General features: G+C 37.6%; 1 protein-coding gene across 1 annotated transcript in view; it reads right to left on the bottom strand.

Moving 5' to 3' along the window:
- The window catches only part of PRR16 (proline rich 16), a 669,457-nt gene that overhangs the window by 56,244 nt on the left and 597,020 nt on the right, over positions 1 to 16,193 (bottom strand). The window lies entirely within an intron of this gene.

Genomic DNA, 16,193 nt, shown 5'->3' with positions numbered 1-16,193 from the left:
AGCTGTGCCAAAATCAACAGTCAGACGCTTAACTGGCTGAGTCACCCAGGCACCCCAGTCCTGCCTTTTAAGGGCAGCACACTCCTTGATGATCCAAATTTGGATGTACATGATTTTAGGAGAGCAAAATTTGAACACTACAAATTTTTATAAAGATATCTAACAACTCATAATAAACAAAGCATGTTTTTTATAAGCATCTTACTAAAGTATTGCTCTCTGTGATGCATACTTAGCCTAACCCTTCAAAGAGAAACTTCAGTTTTCAATGTCTTTTGCTACCTTCTGTAAGAATGGCTTACCAAAATTTTACCTGCCTAATTATACCACTTGCTACTGCTTACCACTATTTATTTCTATTTATATTCCCTGAGAACTTGAAAGATGCCTTATTAGTCTATTTTTGCCAAGCGCCCAGAAGAGTGTTCTTGTAATATGGAAATACCATTTTTATATGCAGGTATTAATGAAGTTGCACAAAGATTCAGGGAAGTGGATCTCCTCTGCAAAGGTCAGTATTTAATCAATTCTGTGCCTTTTACTTTATCTTAGCTGGTCTTAAGTAGGTGGCCCTGTCTCTCTGCTCTGTGTTGTTTGCTAAATAGCCTTTTACAGGAAGGAAGTATCTGCTAAAAGCAGTAATTACTGACACTGAACACAAGTCAGTCAGTCACCCTCTGATAAAGTCAAATCAAATTGGTACCCCAACGCAGCCACCGAGATTGTATGCTGAATTCTGAGCTTTGGGCTAAAGAAGTAAGATCTAAGAGAAGCTGCAAGCCCATGTGTTTGAAAATGGTTTGGCTTAGGTGTAGACCTAAAAGACCAGTTTGAAAGGATCTTTTAACCTATGTAAAATCATTCCTTTGCTTTTAGTCACAATGATGATGTTGTCAAGCTTGTCAGGTGGACAAAGGTGGGGGACAATCATGTCGGTATTATGACCTGAAAAGTCAACAGCAAACCTCAGATAATTAAAGAAAAGAATGTGTAAAATCACAATATTAAACCTATTTATAAAGAGAATAGATCTTTAAATATTACGAGGATATACTATCTGGGTTGAAAGAATCTAAAGACCAGGCTGGCAAGTTCAACCTCATTTCTACATCCACCCTCCAACTTAATGGCAGAGTTAACTGGTTTATTAAATGAAAGATCAGCACACAGTTATACCCAGGAGCTCCCGTAGATGCATGACTGATATGCCCAAAGCTTTAAAAAGTAATGTCAATCATTCTTCATTGTAATTACTATAAATATTGTATTTTCTATATAGAAAATGTTTTATTTCTGTCCAGTCATTTTTTTCCCCTCTCAGGGATTCTCTCTACTTCCCTAATATCCAATTCCTACACCTTTTACCCCCAAAGGCATTTTCCCTGGCTTTTTTTTCCCCTTTCATATATTTCCTAATTCCTGAATCATTTGCCAACAGGTTTTTAAAAATTTTTTAGAATATAATGCCCGACATCAGTATTAAGTTAGTATACATGTGTATAATATCATTATTTGTCTAGATATTCTGAAGGTGAAACTTTTAAAAACACACATTAGAATTATCCTGGGTATTCAAAACTGCTTCAACTACATACTTTCTAAAGCATATTTTATCCTTTCAGATGTAAGCGTGTAACCATCAGGAGCCAGACAAAAACACAGCCCTTGAGCGCTTTCTTTCTCAAATTGCCCCAAACAATGTGATTCAGACATTTGGTTGGATGTATTTTAATCATTTTAAAATTCTGGTTTGCAAAAGAAATAAAACAAAACCAATGTCTTTACTTGTGCCTACCCTTCTCCTTCTAAACTCCTTAAAATTATGATGTTCTGCGCTACAGCCTGTGGAACCAGGCTCAAGCAGACAAGGGTAGCTGGAAGCATAAGAGGTTTATTTTTAAAGCACAAAGACGGACCAATATTAAAATTCAATGCATGTTAATCATGCTATCTTTCAAGTGTAAAAGAAGCCATTTTTTCTTTTTTTTTCCTCTTTTGTGTGTCTCAGAATCTAAACAAACACAAAATTCATTCATTCATTCATTCATTCGAGAGACCATGAGTGGGAGAGAGGGGGAGAAGAGGAGAGGGAGAGAATCCCAAGCAGGCTCACACTCAGCACGGAACCAAACGTGATCTCATGACCCTGGGATCATGACCTGAGCCGAAATCAAGAGTCAGGCACTCAACAGACTGAGCCACTCAGATGCCCCAAAACACAAAATTCTTAAAGAACTAGTAGATTTGAGATGATGGGAGAGAAAAGTGAAGGTTATAAACCCATGCCTTATCACTGAATAATTACTTTTCTGCAGTTTCTAACATTTAAAATTTGGAGATTTCTATGAGTTAGTTACAAACGAATTACCAAGAAATTTGCCAAGCTACTTTGAGAAAACATTCTTCATTTTCTCAAATAACTAATTTTTTTTTAATTCTAATTTTCCCAATTAAGTCCTTAACTTGTATTCTAAAAATCGGTATACATGTGCTTAGAAGATTCTCGACTCAAACACTTCACATTATTTAAAGGAGAGTACTTTTATAAAAGGGGAAACTGAGGCAGGGGTGGCTGAAAAAGGAAAATTAAATCCTTTGAATTCAAAATGTAGGAGCAAAGCCACTGAGTAGCTAACACATTACTTAGAAGTTCACACAAAGAGTCTTAAGTATAAATAAGTAATTTTGAAACTCAATAAATCAAGAAAAGATTGGAAGATGAAAGGAAATCAGTCAGACAACTTTATCAATGGATTAATAGGATCTATCCCTGCTACACACACTTATAATTTTAATTAAAGGATGATATAAGTTGACATGAAATACACGTAACTTATAAGTACACTTTAACATTTTACTTGGTAATGTCTTCATTTTTTTTTTTTCCAAGCTAAAGGACACATTGTCAGAGCCCTTTTACCAGGTCGGGAAAACTATGGGAAAGCTGTGTAATCTGTATGCAAAAGGTTTTGGAGTCACTATGCTACGAAAGTCATAGATGCTTCCCAGTTGTATACAAAGCTACTGGAGGAGATCACTTCTTACAAAGCTGAGCATAGGTCCAATGCTGTTCATGATTACAGACCTGCTCGAGCCACTGCAAGAAAAATGTCAATAATTTTTAGTAATACAGGCAAAAAATTTGGCACAAACTCTATAATGGAAAGAACAAGTTGAGTGGAACAATGAAATCAAAGGTGATTATGAGCCTGCACACATCAATATGGTACAGTAATGAATGGGTGGGCATTCTGCAGAATTGGGTCTACCTACTCACTGCATAATGTGCTTTCATTTCCATCTCATTGGAATTAAGAAGGGACACACTTGCATTGAGCAACTATGTTTCAGTGCAGCAGAGCATGAAGAGAACCCTATAAAAGGAGCAGATAAATGCCAATCACATCGACCTGTCTCTACTGTCAGAGAAGTACCAGTGACATTGTAACAACTAGCTCTCCAGAAAAAAAGGAAAAAAAAGAAAAAAAGAAAAAGAAAGATGTGTGGTCTTTGCCAACTTCAACGGGGTAAACACTCCCACCATGGTTGATTTCAAGCTATCAACATGACATCACTGGACGGGGAGCTGAGAAAAGGTGTGTGTGAATCATCGGCTTTTACGAGTAGGTGTGAGCCAGATCAGACACACCACTGAAACAGCATCCTCCCCAACTCCATAACTTGGGCAGCCCAAATCATTATTCTCAGAGCTTCTGGTATGACTGAAGAACATTTCTGAAGATTGCTGATAGATTGCATAATTCTTCACTATGGACCCAGAATTTATAACACATTTTAACCTACTGTACACTCATAGATACAAATGTCTGATGTCAGCACAGGTCTCTATCTTTTCAAGGGGAACGTTCTATCAGATCCAAGCACAAGGAATTCTTGCTCACTCCTCAGATCTGGTGAATAATGAAGTATGCCTTTTATCTCAACTTTTCCACCAACGTTATGAAATCCAAACACCATGCTCTAAACATTTGCCTAAAGGGCTCACGCTTAACGCTACTTTGTTCTGGTGCATAATTTATGTTTTAATGATACATTCACCCTTCACAGAAGAGAAAAGGATTAATTCTGATCACCATATGTACACTTTTCAGTCTGGGTAAGGGCATGAATGAGTCCGGAGCCAATAAAAGAACAAAAGATTCTCTGCTAAGCATAAGGAAAAGTCAAATTCAGAGGATATAGAAGCACTAGAAAAACATCTCAGGGTAAACAATAATTTTATTTCTCATATGTGTGATTTATAATTTGACTCCCTGTTTGATAAATCCACCAGACATTTAACATTTCACACTCACTCATCTTTTCTTAAACTCCACATGCCCTTGGCTTCCATTGATGTTGATGAAACTGTCATAGTTTCCTTTGTATGTCAGTTACAATTACTTCTGTACCTCCTTGCTGGGCTCTTTATCCTACCCTGATCTCTGAAAAGGCAATTATTTTCAAGGATCCACCCTTGGTCCACTGCTGTCTTCTAAGTGAACCTTATTGGTTATTTTTAGTTACTCTTGTAATTTTGCCTTTATGTAAAACACACTCACATCTATGAAATTTGAAATTCAGCCCAGAAGTTTCCCTGAGCTTTGGATTCATCTACCCAACTTTTAGTTGAACACCCACCACAGAACATTCCACAAGCTGTTCCAAGTTTGTAGGACTTTAAATGTTCCATATCTTCGTACTAAAATCTACGGGTGCCTCTGGTGTTTTCCACCTATGATTGTACTGACTCACTATGATACCTACTTTAGAAGCCCGAAAATGTACCCTTCAGAGAGCTGCTACGGTGAGCTAACAAAAATACAGAGGTTTCCATACCATTTCTCTGCATCAGACACTCCAGAGTTGCCATTAAAATCGTATTTTTCTACCTATTATAATGTAGTAGAATTATTCATAAAAATAAACCGTAACTCAAAACCCTAAAAATATTACTCAGAATATGTTAAAGAAATAAAAACAGTTCTGGTTGGTACCCTATCCTGGGATTTGGGGGGAAAATGAATCTTCTAGGATAAAGCCCTGTCCACATGGGTTCCTCTTCACTTCCTTGCCAGTTGTGAGGTACTCTGAGGAACTCATGTGGGTCTGCACAGCAGATACTGAAAGAAGCTGAACTACAGAATAAAGTTCATTTCTTGGCAGGGTCCATAACACATTGCTCCTCCCCACCTTACTGTTCACAACCCAGGCATATGAAACCCACGGCGGTTTCTCCTGAAACCATGCTGTTTCTCATTTCCTGCCTTTGCTTATGCTACCCCATCACAAAGGACGCCCTTGAGCCTCTCCACTCATATCATGTAGCCACTTACTAAGCAGCTGTAAGACTTAAATCAGATGACATTTCATTCATTTATTTATTCAGTCAAACATCAATGTTTGAGCAAAATATTTGGTCTCGTGAAACTTGTAATTTTACGGAGGGGAGACAGACAATAAGCAAACAGACACGCAAACCCAGTGAATGGACAACTGCTTGAATCACCTACTGGTGCCATATTAGCCTTGTATTAGACACCCAAAAAAACACTAGGGAGGATCTTAAAATTGTTGTGCCAAATGTCTTCATGTGTCTGCTCATTTTAATTATCAAAATTATGTTAAGAAATAAATGTTATTCTGCCACTTCGGAAGATGGGGAGACAAGGGCTCAGAGAGATATACCAATTTACCTACGTAGCCACATAGCCAGAGTGTGTCAAAATCTAAACACAAACCCACAAATATCTCATTTCGGAAACCATTTATGTTCATGATAACGTTTGTTTTCTGGTGCTATACCAGCAAACGAAAGGGTGCATCCTTGCCCAAAGTCAATTTACATGTTCAAATCTCCCAGTCCTAGATGGATTTCTCCACAGTCTAGAAACTTAGAGGAAGCTTTACACTGTGGCAATTTAGAATTCAAAAGGATTTAATCATGAGCAGTGCATCTGCAAAATATGCTCTTGGAGCCCCACCGATTCGAGCCATAGGAGAGAACGGTCTCCCGCAGCATCTGTTAAAATGAAATGACTTTGATGAGGTAGAGGAAAAGCATAAATGCACTGAACACCTGGTAGTCAAGGCATTCTTGGCTATATAAGCACCATATTAAAGCTTGGGTTATTCATTCTGAAAATGTTTATAACTTTGCAGTAAAGATCATCAAATACATGTGGGCTCCAAACATAATCACTAAAAAATGATTCAATAGTAATATACAGTTGTGGTAAGAATTTGGTGAGAATAAATAAACATGTTAACACAAGGTATTTGAGCATATGGTTAGGTTACTTTGCCCAGATGTGGAGAAATACTCCGTTCAGTTTGACAGACAGATAAAGTGTTTCCCTGTAGAGTCTGAATACATGCTCTTCATGAACCTGCCAAAATGAATTCCCAAGAGTAAACAAAACCAGAAAAGCTCAAGATCACAGCTGATTCCAAACTATCCCCTTTCGTTTATTGTTTAAAGAGGGAGACCATCTGGGAATTTAGTATAATCCGACAGGTATGATTTGCCATCACTGGAAAACTATCCTTTAAGATCACTTCCTAACTGTCTCATTAAAATGTAATAACTTAAAAACTGCCTCTTTGTAGGACAATAGAGGAAAAGTCATTTGCTGTTTTTGTGTTTATATATATATGTATATATGTATGTATGTGTATATATGTGTGTGTGTATATATATATATATATATATGAATGTGTATATATATATGTATATATATATGAAAATGTTTCCAGGCAACTGTGTAAAAAAGTCATTTTGAAAAAAAAATAAGATTTTCACTGTTACTATCTCAAAATATCGTAACCTGTTTAAATATTTATACTTATTTTGTTTGTAGATCAGAGACTACTGCTTTAGCAGTTTGATTTGATTTTCTAAATTATAAAAGTGAGGAACAATAAAAAAGACTTAAAAGTTAGCTCAGCTATCATATATAGTCACAATATGCATTTTGAAATTTATTTTTTATGCAATGCTCTTTTTATGCATAATTTGACCAAACAATACGTGTACTTCTATACCATAATTTCTTCATGTGATTTTAAATTATAAGCATATTTCTACCATATTTAATATACGCCGAATAGTCCACTGAAATGATATTCTATAGTTTACTTAAACTTGTTTTGGGACATTTAGATAGTTTCTAGAGGGGTTTTTTTTTTGTATTATTCTTACCTTTTAGTCTAATCTTTAATCAGAGACTTCCTGCACTTTATGTATTTACAAGTTTTCTTAATGATTCTAAAAATAAACTTATAGAAGAGTCTACTAGTCAACTTATTCAATTATTTGTCTCTATAAAATCTTCATTTAATCTGAATCCGTTAAACATAGAGCAATAAATATTTTTAAAACGGCATTTGTCAAGTCGACTACCTATCTTCACAGCGATTCTGCAAGGCAAACATTGTTCTCGTTTTACAGATAAACTATTTCAAGCACTTAAGCGATACTCTCCCATCTTGTTACAAAGGGTGTCTGCAAGGGTGACTGGATGGCTCAGTCAGTTAGACTTTGGTTCAGGTCATGATCTCAGAGTTCGCGAGTTCGAGCTCTGTGTTGGGCTCTGTGCTGACAACTCAGAGCCTGAAGCCTGCTTTGGATTCTGTGCCTCCCTTTCCCTCTGCCCCTCCTCCACTCATTCTCTCTCTCTCTCTCTCAAAAATAAACATTAAATTTTTTTTTAAAAAAAGAGTAAAAAGGGTGTCTACAAGGTGGTATGAATGACAGCTAACAAAGAAGAGGAACAGTACAGGTTTGTGGAGAGGAGACTGAATTCCTTTCTTAGACACATTGGGATTTTGCGTTGCCTGCAGGATACCCAGATGCAGTTATATGGTAGGAAGGTGAACAGAGATGTGGAGCTTTGAAGACAGTATTCTTCTGAAGACACCAGTTTTGAAGTCTTCAGTGTATGGCATAGGGGGCAAGTGGAGAATCTTGGAGTTGCAGATATATTTGGCAAGAAGAAAGCAAAGTGAAGAAAGAAAGGACTCAAGTTAAAGAATGGTGGGTGACATTTTAGAAATCAAGGAAGGAGTCAATTTCAAGATAGGACATTGATCATATAACGATAAAGATGCCACTGGTGATCTTGACTAAGAGAAATTTCACTGGCGTTCTGGGACCAAAGAGGGCTTTTAGTGGGTTGATTAGCTGCTGTCCTAACTAACAGGAACAATCTAGGGGACAAACGTGGAAAATGGAAAAGACATTTTGCTGCTCTCCTATAAACCATGGTGGTAAAGTTCCTGCACAGGTGGGCAGGAGGACTAGGTAGCTTGTCATGGACATTCTCAAAGGAGCCCTCGGGCTATGTAGAGCCCTGGATTTAGCTCTGCTGTATGGGAACTTGGCACAGATAGTTTCTGTCCTGCAGAGCGGATATGTCAGTCAGGAAGGGCAACAGATACGACCTCTCCATTACCCTCCTCCCAAAGACTAAAACCAACAGCAAGGGCTCCCATACTTTCTATCCTGTCCAAGCCATTATTAACTATTAAAACATACTATACTGTAAAATGTTAAACACACTAAAATGAGAATGGTTAAGGAATACAAGCAACACAGTAAGAACTCATGATAATGACAGAGGCCTGAGTTCCCTTGGCACGCCATTTCTACTTGCCAAGAGTCAAGAGAAAATGGTACGATTCTGGTTCTTAGCACTTTATAATTGTTAGCTTACATCATTTTTATATACCTTTTTAAAAAAAATATCCATATGGGGCACCTGGGTGGCTCAGTCAGTTAAGCATCCGACTCTTAGTTTCGGCTCAGGTCACGATCTCAGGGCTTCATGGGTTCTCATAACCCTGCACCAGGCTCTGTGCTGGCAGTGCAGAGCCTGCTTGGGATTCTCTCCTTCTCCCTCTCTCTGCTTCCTCCCCAAGTTGTGCTATCTTTGTCTCTCTCAAAATGAACAAACTTAAAAAAAATCCACAAATTTTCGAGTATTAAGGAACATTGTGCACACGTGACTGCCCCCCATCCCATGACCTTTAAATAGCTAAGGCCTCAATGTTCACCTCCAGCTGTGCCACCACATAAGGCTTTCAAAGGAAAAATGCAACTGTGATTTCTTGACACCCACAGATAATTACTACTGCTCTCTGAATCTGAAGGAGATAACTCTTTGTTCCAACTTTCTTTTGTTTGACAAAAAAGAACTATTTGTATCTCAACTTCCCTTATGTTTTATATTCAAAGCATTATCAGAACTACCAAGATCATGGGAAGCCCGTGGCATTTTCTTATACACTGTCTTCAATACTGCACTGACTAAAAACACTTTTAATTCCATGGAATGAACAAATTTAGTACCAAGTACGAGGACATGTGTTTAGCATAATAAACCACCCCTCCTTCCCAAGACAATCCAGAATGTTGGATTACTAGATGGCATCCCTAACTTTGGACTCTCCAAGAGGCTACAGGATGGATACCCTACAGGCAGAGTTCGTTGAATCCCTTCCTTGGATGACAGGAGCTCCTCTGCCTATTTACTGTAGTATCCAGTCATGCCTCCATCCTAGAAATAAATAACTGAACACCAGTTTTGCCCATTGTGTTAAGACCTTAAACATTCAGAAGAGTGAAAATAATTCCTGCCATGAAGGAGATCACAGTCCAGTGGGAGAAGGTGATCACGGCAGCTTGAGAATTCCACAGTCTGGACAGAAGGTACTTTTGCCATCCAGGCTGCAGGTGATGGGTGCATGGGAGCATTCCTGTGTGCTCCCAGAAGACTGATGGGGGGGGCTGGGGCTGGAGTTTGCTGCAGCTTGCGTCTTGAGATATTTCTGATTATAAACTTATTCCGTATAACTTTCTGCTAGCAAGACACAAGTCTGATCACAGGGGAAAATAAAAAAGGAACATTTCCTCTTGAAGGTGCAAAAGTCACTAACCAAACCCACACAGATTGATGAGGAAAGATAACTTCTATATGTGTATCTAGACCTATATTTAGATGTATAAAATTAATGGTGATATCAAATAAATTGATACTGAAAAATATTAATAAAAATATGACAAATGTGTTTTCTTTTACCAGAGGGTGAACTCTCAATTAATATAAATTTTAATTTTTCTAATGCTTATTTATTTTTGAGAGAGAGAGAGACAGAATGTGGTCAGGAGAGGGGCAGAGAGGGAGATGCAGAATTTGAAGTAGGCTCCAGGCTCTGAGCTATCAGCATGGACACCGATGTGGGGCTTATAACTCATGAACTGTGATATCATGACTTGAGCCGAAGTTGGACACTTAACCACTGAGCCACCCAGGCGCCCCTCAATTAATGCAAATTTTAAAGTGAATGTATAAATCCTTAGCTTTAAAAAAATATTGACAATTTTGAAATGTAATTAAGTTTTAAATATTAAAATAAATTTTTAATGTTTATTTTGAGAGAGGGAGAGAGAGCATGAGCATGGGGGGAGGAGCAGAGAGAGAGAGACAGACAGACAGACAGACTGAGAGAGAATACCAAGCAGGCTCCATACTGTCAGCACAGAGCTCAACACAGACGTTGAACTCACAAACGGTTAGATCGAGACTTGAGCCAATCAAGAGTCAGACGCTAGACTGAGCCAATCAAGAGTCAGACGCTAGACTGAGCCAGCCAGGTGCCCCAAATATTAAAATACTTTTTTAACATAGCCTCTGAAGGGCAGCAACCATGCAACCACATAATAATTTGTTTTGCTTTCTCTAGGGCGTGCATATTGCCTGATACGGAGGTCAGGCTGTAAACTTCTCTGGTTCAAGTTTGTTGAAGGCTGAGAAAGTGCTGGGAGTTCTCAGGCAACTAAATGTCCAGGATTTTGTGTATCTCATAAAATTTCAGGTTAGTATATATTTCCCTCAATTGCATGATGGAAGAATACAGTGCTTTTTGGTACAAGAGTTGTTATATCTATGCATTAGCTACACGATGACATTAAAAATGCATAATAGTGGCCATTTTAACTTCCCGATTCTCTGTTTTCATTTCACAGCTATGTGAAATAGAGCACAATAACAACATGAGTGTGGAGAAATAACCTAGACGTCAAGACAAATTTCCCAGAAGGGAGATATTTGGCATGAGTACAAGGGACTTATTTAATAAACCAGTCAGAAAAACTGCAACTAAATGCTCATTATATGATTTTAGACAAGCCTAGGGAATCAAGTGATGTTTCCAAAGAGGTTGCTGATAAAAATCACCCTCTTTAACAGAATAAAATTATTTGATTCTTTTTAATACTTTGAAAAGTTTAAAACACTGCACTGGGGTTTTGATTTCTATTATAATTAATGCAACATGTCTTAATTCATTTTTTTTCAAGATTTTTCCATCTGTTGGTGCCATAAACCCTTGAGTGAACTTGGGGATTTTTCTATCATCTTGTTTCACAGACAATATGGCAAAGATAACACTTAACTCCATTTATTTCTCTCTGCTCAGACTCTTGGCTGTAATCATCTGTTTACTCCCAGAGAAAACTGAGAGGAAATTATATACCACTTCAGTCACACAGTTTTTTCTCCTTTCCTCAAGCTTCTAATGCACATCTAATAAAATGTGCTGGTACGTAAAATCCTAAACAAATATTTAATGAAGAACTATAGGTGTAAGCCATAATGCCAGAGGAAATGATGGCAGGGTGATATCATACACAGTCCTTTTCTTACTTGGTTAAATTTGGTTGGCCAGACACACAAGTAACCATTCAAACAATAAAGGATAATGTTATTTCCTATCCACAGACTCTGATCTTCCTGCTCTGATGCCAGGGCAATGAATGGCCTTTCATATCAGGTCCTAAATCAGAGTATTGGGTGCTGCAAAGTCGGCTTCGTTTCCTTAACCCAAGTATATGATGCATTGGAAATCCTATAGTTTCTACCATGTTGGTATACCTTTTATATCTGACTCCTCCTTCCACTTACATCCTTTTTTCATCATTTACCTTACCAGGAGACTGATTTTTTTTCACCCCCCAAATTAAATCGTGATTCTATTATGTCCTGCCAGTAAGTCTGCACTTACCTATGGAATACAATCTTAGCTCTTCCCATTGGCACCAAGAGCCCTCATGGTCTGGTGCCACTCAATTCTCTTGCTTCTTTCTCCCAGTACTTCCTGCCCAACTCCCTCCCCCGCCCCCTTTCAGCCACATCAACATGCTGGAGGTTTCTGAACATTATGGCTGCTTTGTTCATTCTGCTTTGACTGACCAGCTATTTAAAAGGCATTTACCCCTGCTTTTGGGTCATTCCTTTTATTATTATTGTCATTGTCATTATCATTATCCAAAAAATATTTACTGAAGACCTAGTATGTGCCAGATTCTGGGATAAGTCTTGGAAATAAAACAAAACAAACAAACAAACAAAAACACAAATCACTTGCACTCCAAGTGCAACACTGCAACAGTCAAGGAGCTCAGCATCTTGAAGCCAATAGTGACATTCATCCTATAGTCATGACCTTAGCCGGAACTCAGCTCCTGCCCTTCTTTATATCACACTTTTATATATTTCCCAATTATCTTATTTTACACTCAAAAAAGATGTAAAAATCAATGAATGAATTAATATCATCAACGTACACTCTCAAAAAACAGTAAAATTAACAGCTTGAAATAATTCCACTTTGAAAAAGAGACTATTTTGAACATTTACAAATGACAACTTAATAAAAAGACAAAGTTCTAGCCAGATAAACGTAGAGTTGACCCTTGACAATACCACAGTGAAGGGCGATTGAAAACCTGTATAGAACTCTGACACCCCAAAAACTTAACTACTAAAAGCCTGCTGTTGACAAGATAGCCTACTGATAACATAACATTCAGTTAACACATATTTTGTTTCTTTTATGTATTGTATACTGTATTCTGAAAATAAAGTAGAGAAAAGAAAATGTTATTAAGAAAATACTAAGAAAAATGCATTTGCAGTATTGCACTGCATTTCTCAAAAAATATAAAGCATGTAGAAATGGATCTGTGCACATTAAACCCGTGACGTCCAAGGTTCAGCTATATACAGCACAGGGGAAAATTAAATGAAGAATCATATAACCTGAAAAATTATGGAAATAAAAAGCACAGAGAAATTAACGAGTTTCAAGTAACTGTTTCTTTTGTGATTAACCTCTTTAAAGCTTGTTTACAATATTAATTTACTAAAGATAACTACTTCTCATAAAGAATACAAGGGTTTACTCCATCTACCTCTGTGTAGAATTACTTATCAGAGGCATAGAAATTAAGCCAATATTATGTTCCATAAAAGCGGATTTCAGGGGCGCCTGGGTGGCTCAGTCGGTTAAGCATTTGACTCTGGCTCAGGTCATGATCTCGCATTTGTGGGCTCGAGCCCCGCGTCAATTGTGTGTCTCCCTGTCCCTCCCATGCTCACACTCTCTGTGTCCCTCAAAAATTAATCAACATAGAAAGAAAGAAAGAAAGAAATAAAGAAAGAAAGAAAGAAAGAAAGAAAGAAAGAAAGAAAGAAAGAAAGAAAGAAAAAGAAACACAGCACAAATCAAATTGCTCTGAGGTGACTTACAGCATCAACAAAACTTGAGGGCTTACAACCTGCCAGGTACTGAGCTCAGTGGTAGGCACTGCCATCTAATAATTTACCCTGAGCCCTACCTTCAGTAGAACATTCAAAATTACAGATTAGGTTTAGATTCTGTGTCCTGAGATTATTATGTTCCTCAGTAAAAACTCTTTTGAAGGGTGAAGTACAAGGAAGGATGGTGTTGCAAAAAAAAAAAAAAAAAAAAAGTGACAATTCAAATGTGTTTTCTGTAGAATCTGAAACTGTATGCCCCATGATATAACCAGATTGTACATATTAAACATTTCTTTAAATATTATTTTTAGCACAATTTATAGCTGATAGATATGGAAAATACTGTGTCAGCCACTATGTTCAGTGTGTGTGTGTGTGTGTGTGTGTGTGTGTGTGTGTGAGAGAGAGAGAGAGAGAGAGAGAGAGAGAGAGAGAGACAGAGAGAGATGGAATCAATTATTCAGGAACCTCATTTCTTATTCTTCAAATGCCTATTATTTACTAACTCTTGATCAAAAAGTCAAAAAGAGAAATGAGAGCGGATTTCCTTCCTTCCCACCAAATACTGTTTCTCCTAGAAATTAATAAAACCAGGCACAATGAGATAGTTATATGATATTAGAACCATTGCTATTATCTGAATGTAAGGACTACATGATTCATGTATTGATTCATGAATCGAAGCATCTGAGAGGCTTGGGAGAATTTAATGCCTTTTCATTTGGAAGAGATAAAGAAGATGGTAAAAGATCAAAAGGAAATTTGCTAATTTGGGCTAAGAAAATGGCAGAATAAAGGTGAAGAAAAGAAAAGGAAGAATGGTGCAAATACAACAGAGAGAGAAGAGGGAAATGAAAAACAAGGAGATAAAGCTAGGGTTCATGTCCTGACTCTGATGTCACACATTCATAGAGATAGAGGCCCCAGTTCACAGATGCGGAGATAGAAGCAAGAGTAGTCATCTTATAGCTATAAATGTTCTACTTTATTCTCACCCCCATATGGCAAAATAAAATACCAATAATATATAATAAATATTCCTTTTGGGGCACTGGGTGGCTCAGTCAGTTAAGAGTCTGACTTTTGGTTTCGGCTCAGGTCATGGTCTCACAGTTCATGGGTTTGGACCCCACATCAGGCTCTCTGCTGTCAGTGCAGAGCCCTCTTTGGATCCTCTGTCTCCCTCTCTCTCAGCCCCTCTCCAGCTCACTCTCTGCCTCTTTCTGTCCCTACTCTCTACCTTTCAAAAAATAAACATTTAAAAAATCAATAAGGAAGGAGGTAAATAAATAAACAAATATTCCTTTGGGGCCCATATCCCCTCTACCAAATACAAGGCTCTGTATAGAGTTCTTTACATTTTAGTCACCACATGCCATGACTTCTTCCAAATCAATATCAGACTTGATCAATACTTCATTGTGCATGAATTGTATATAGTTTCTAAGGATTTCAAATCAATTAGAAAGTGGGTAGGTGATCCTCACCTAACATAAATTCACATGGAAGATAAAAATAAAATAGTTTTTTAAACCAACTTACTGAAGCTGTGTGATTAATTGAAACTATGTAAATTTCTTCTCTTCGAACTGTCATGCTGTTTTCCTAGCCTCACCTGGAACTGAGAAGATGCATTGCATGAGACAGTAATTGGCTTTTTTGGCTATTGTTGCATAATACGTCTCAAATCATAATACTACTTGCACTTGCATTTAATGAGCGTAAGAACTATTCCCATCAGCTACATATTCAAAATGTCATCGTATCTACCCTTTCTCCTTTTATGATAACTTTAACAGAAAAACGAAACAGGCAACAAATTTTCTGGTATTCATATGACACATAATTGACAATTACGTTAATGGAGTTAATTTACTGCATAAGGCTTAATGATGCTCAGTGTACCAATTCAAAATCCAGAACAAAAAGTTTCTACAACTCATCTGACGTCACGTACAGTCAGGCTAGCAGTGCCATCACATCAACATCATGGTCATCTATCATTACTGTCATCATGACTCCGGTCAATCAAATTCACCAGGTCTGAAATAACAAAGTCTACCCCTATAAGAAAGCTTTCAATTTACCTTACTTGTCGATATATATAGTCCAAGAAAAAGTATAATGGTAAGTTATTTGAAAATCTAAATGATAACATGACTGCAGTGATGAAAAATAATTTTGAAAGATACCTTTCACAATCTGTCAAGCATAATCACACAGAAGTAATATTTGTCCTCAGGTCTTCTCAGCTGTACTATCTTCATTTTCTCCCCTCAATCTGAAATCATAAACTCTCCAGGGATGCCTGAGTGGCTCAGTCAGTTAAGTGTCTGACTCTTGATTTCAGCTCAGGTCATAATTTCACAGTTTGTGGGTTTGAGCCCCATGTCGGGTTCTGTGCTGGCAGCGTGGAGCCTGCTTCAGATTCTCTCTCTCCCTTTTTCTCTACCTCTCCTCCACTAGCTCTCTCTCTCTCTCTTTCTTGCACAACAAATAAACTAAAAAATGAGTAAAATTATAAGCTATCCCTTCTTAGATGCTTCTCTTCATCACCTTCGTGACATCACTTACATGCATCTATTGGGGCTA

The sequence above is a fragment of the Acinonyx jubatus genome, chromosome A1, assembly GCF_027475565.1.
Source record: "Acinonyx jubatus isolate Ajub_Pintada_27869175 chromosome A1, VMU_Ajub_asm_v1.0, whole genome shotgun sequence".
NCBI classification, from domain to species: Eukaryota; Metazoa; Chordata; class Mammalia; order Carnivora; family Felidae; genus Acinonyx; species Acinonyx jubatus.
The sequence above is the reverse complement of the archived record's forward strand: the minus strand, read 5'-3'. Positions and strand labels throughout refer to the sequence as shown.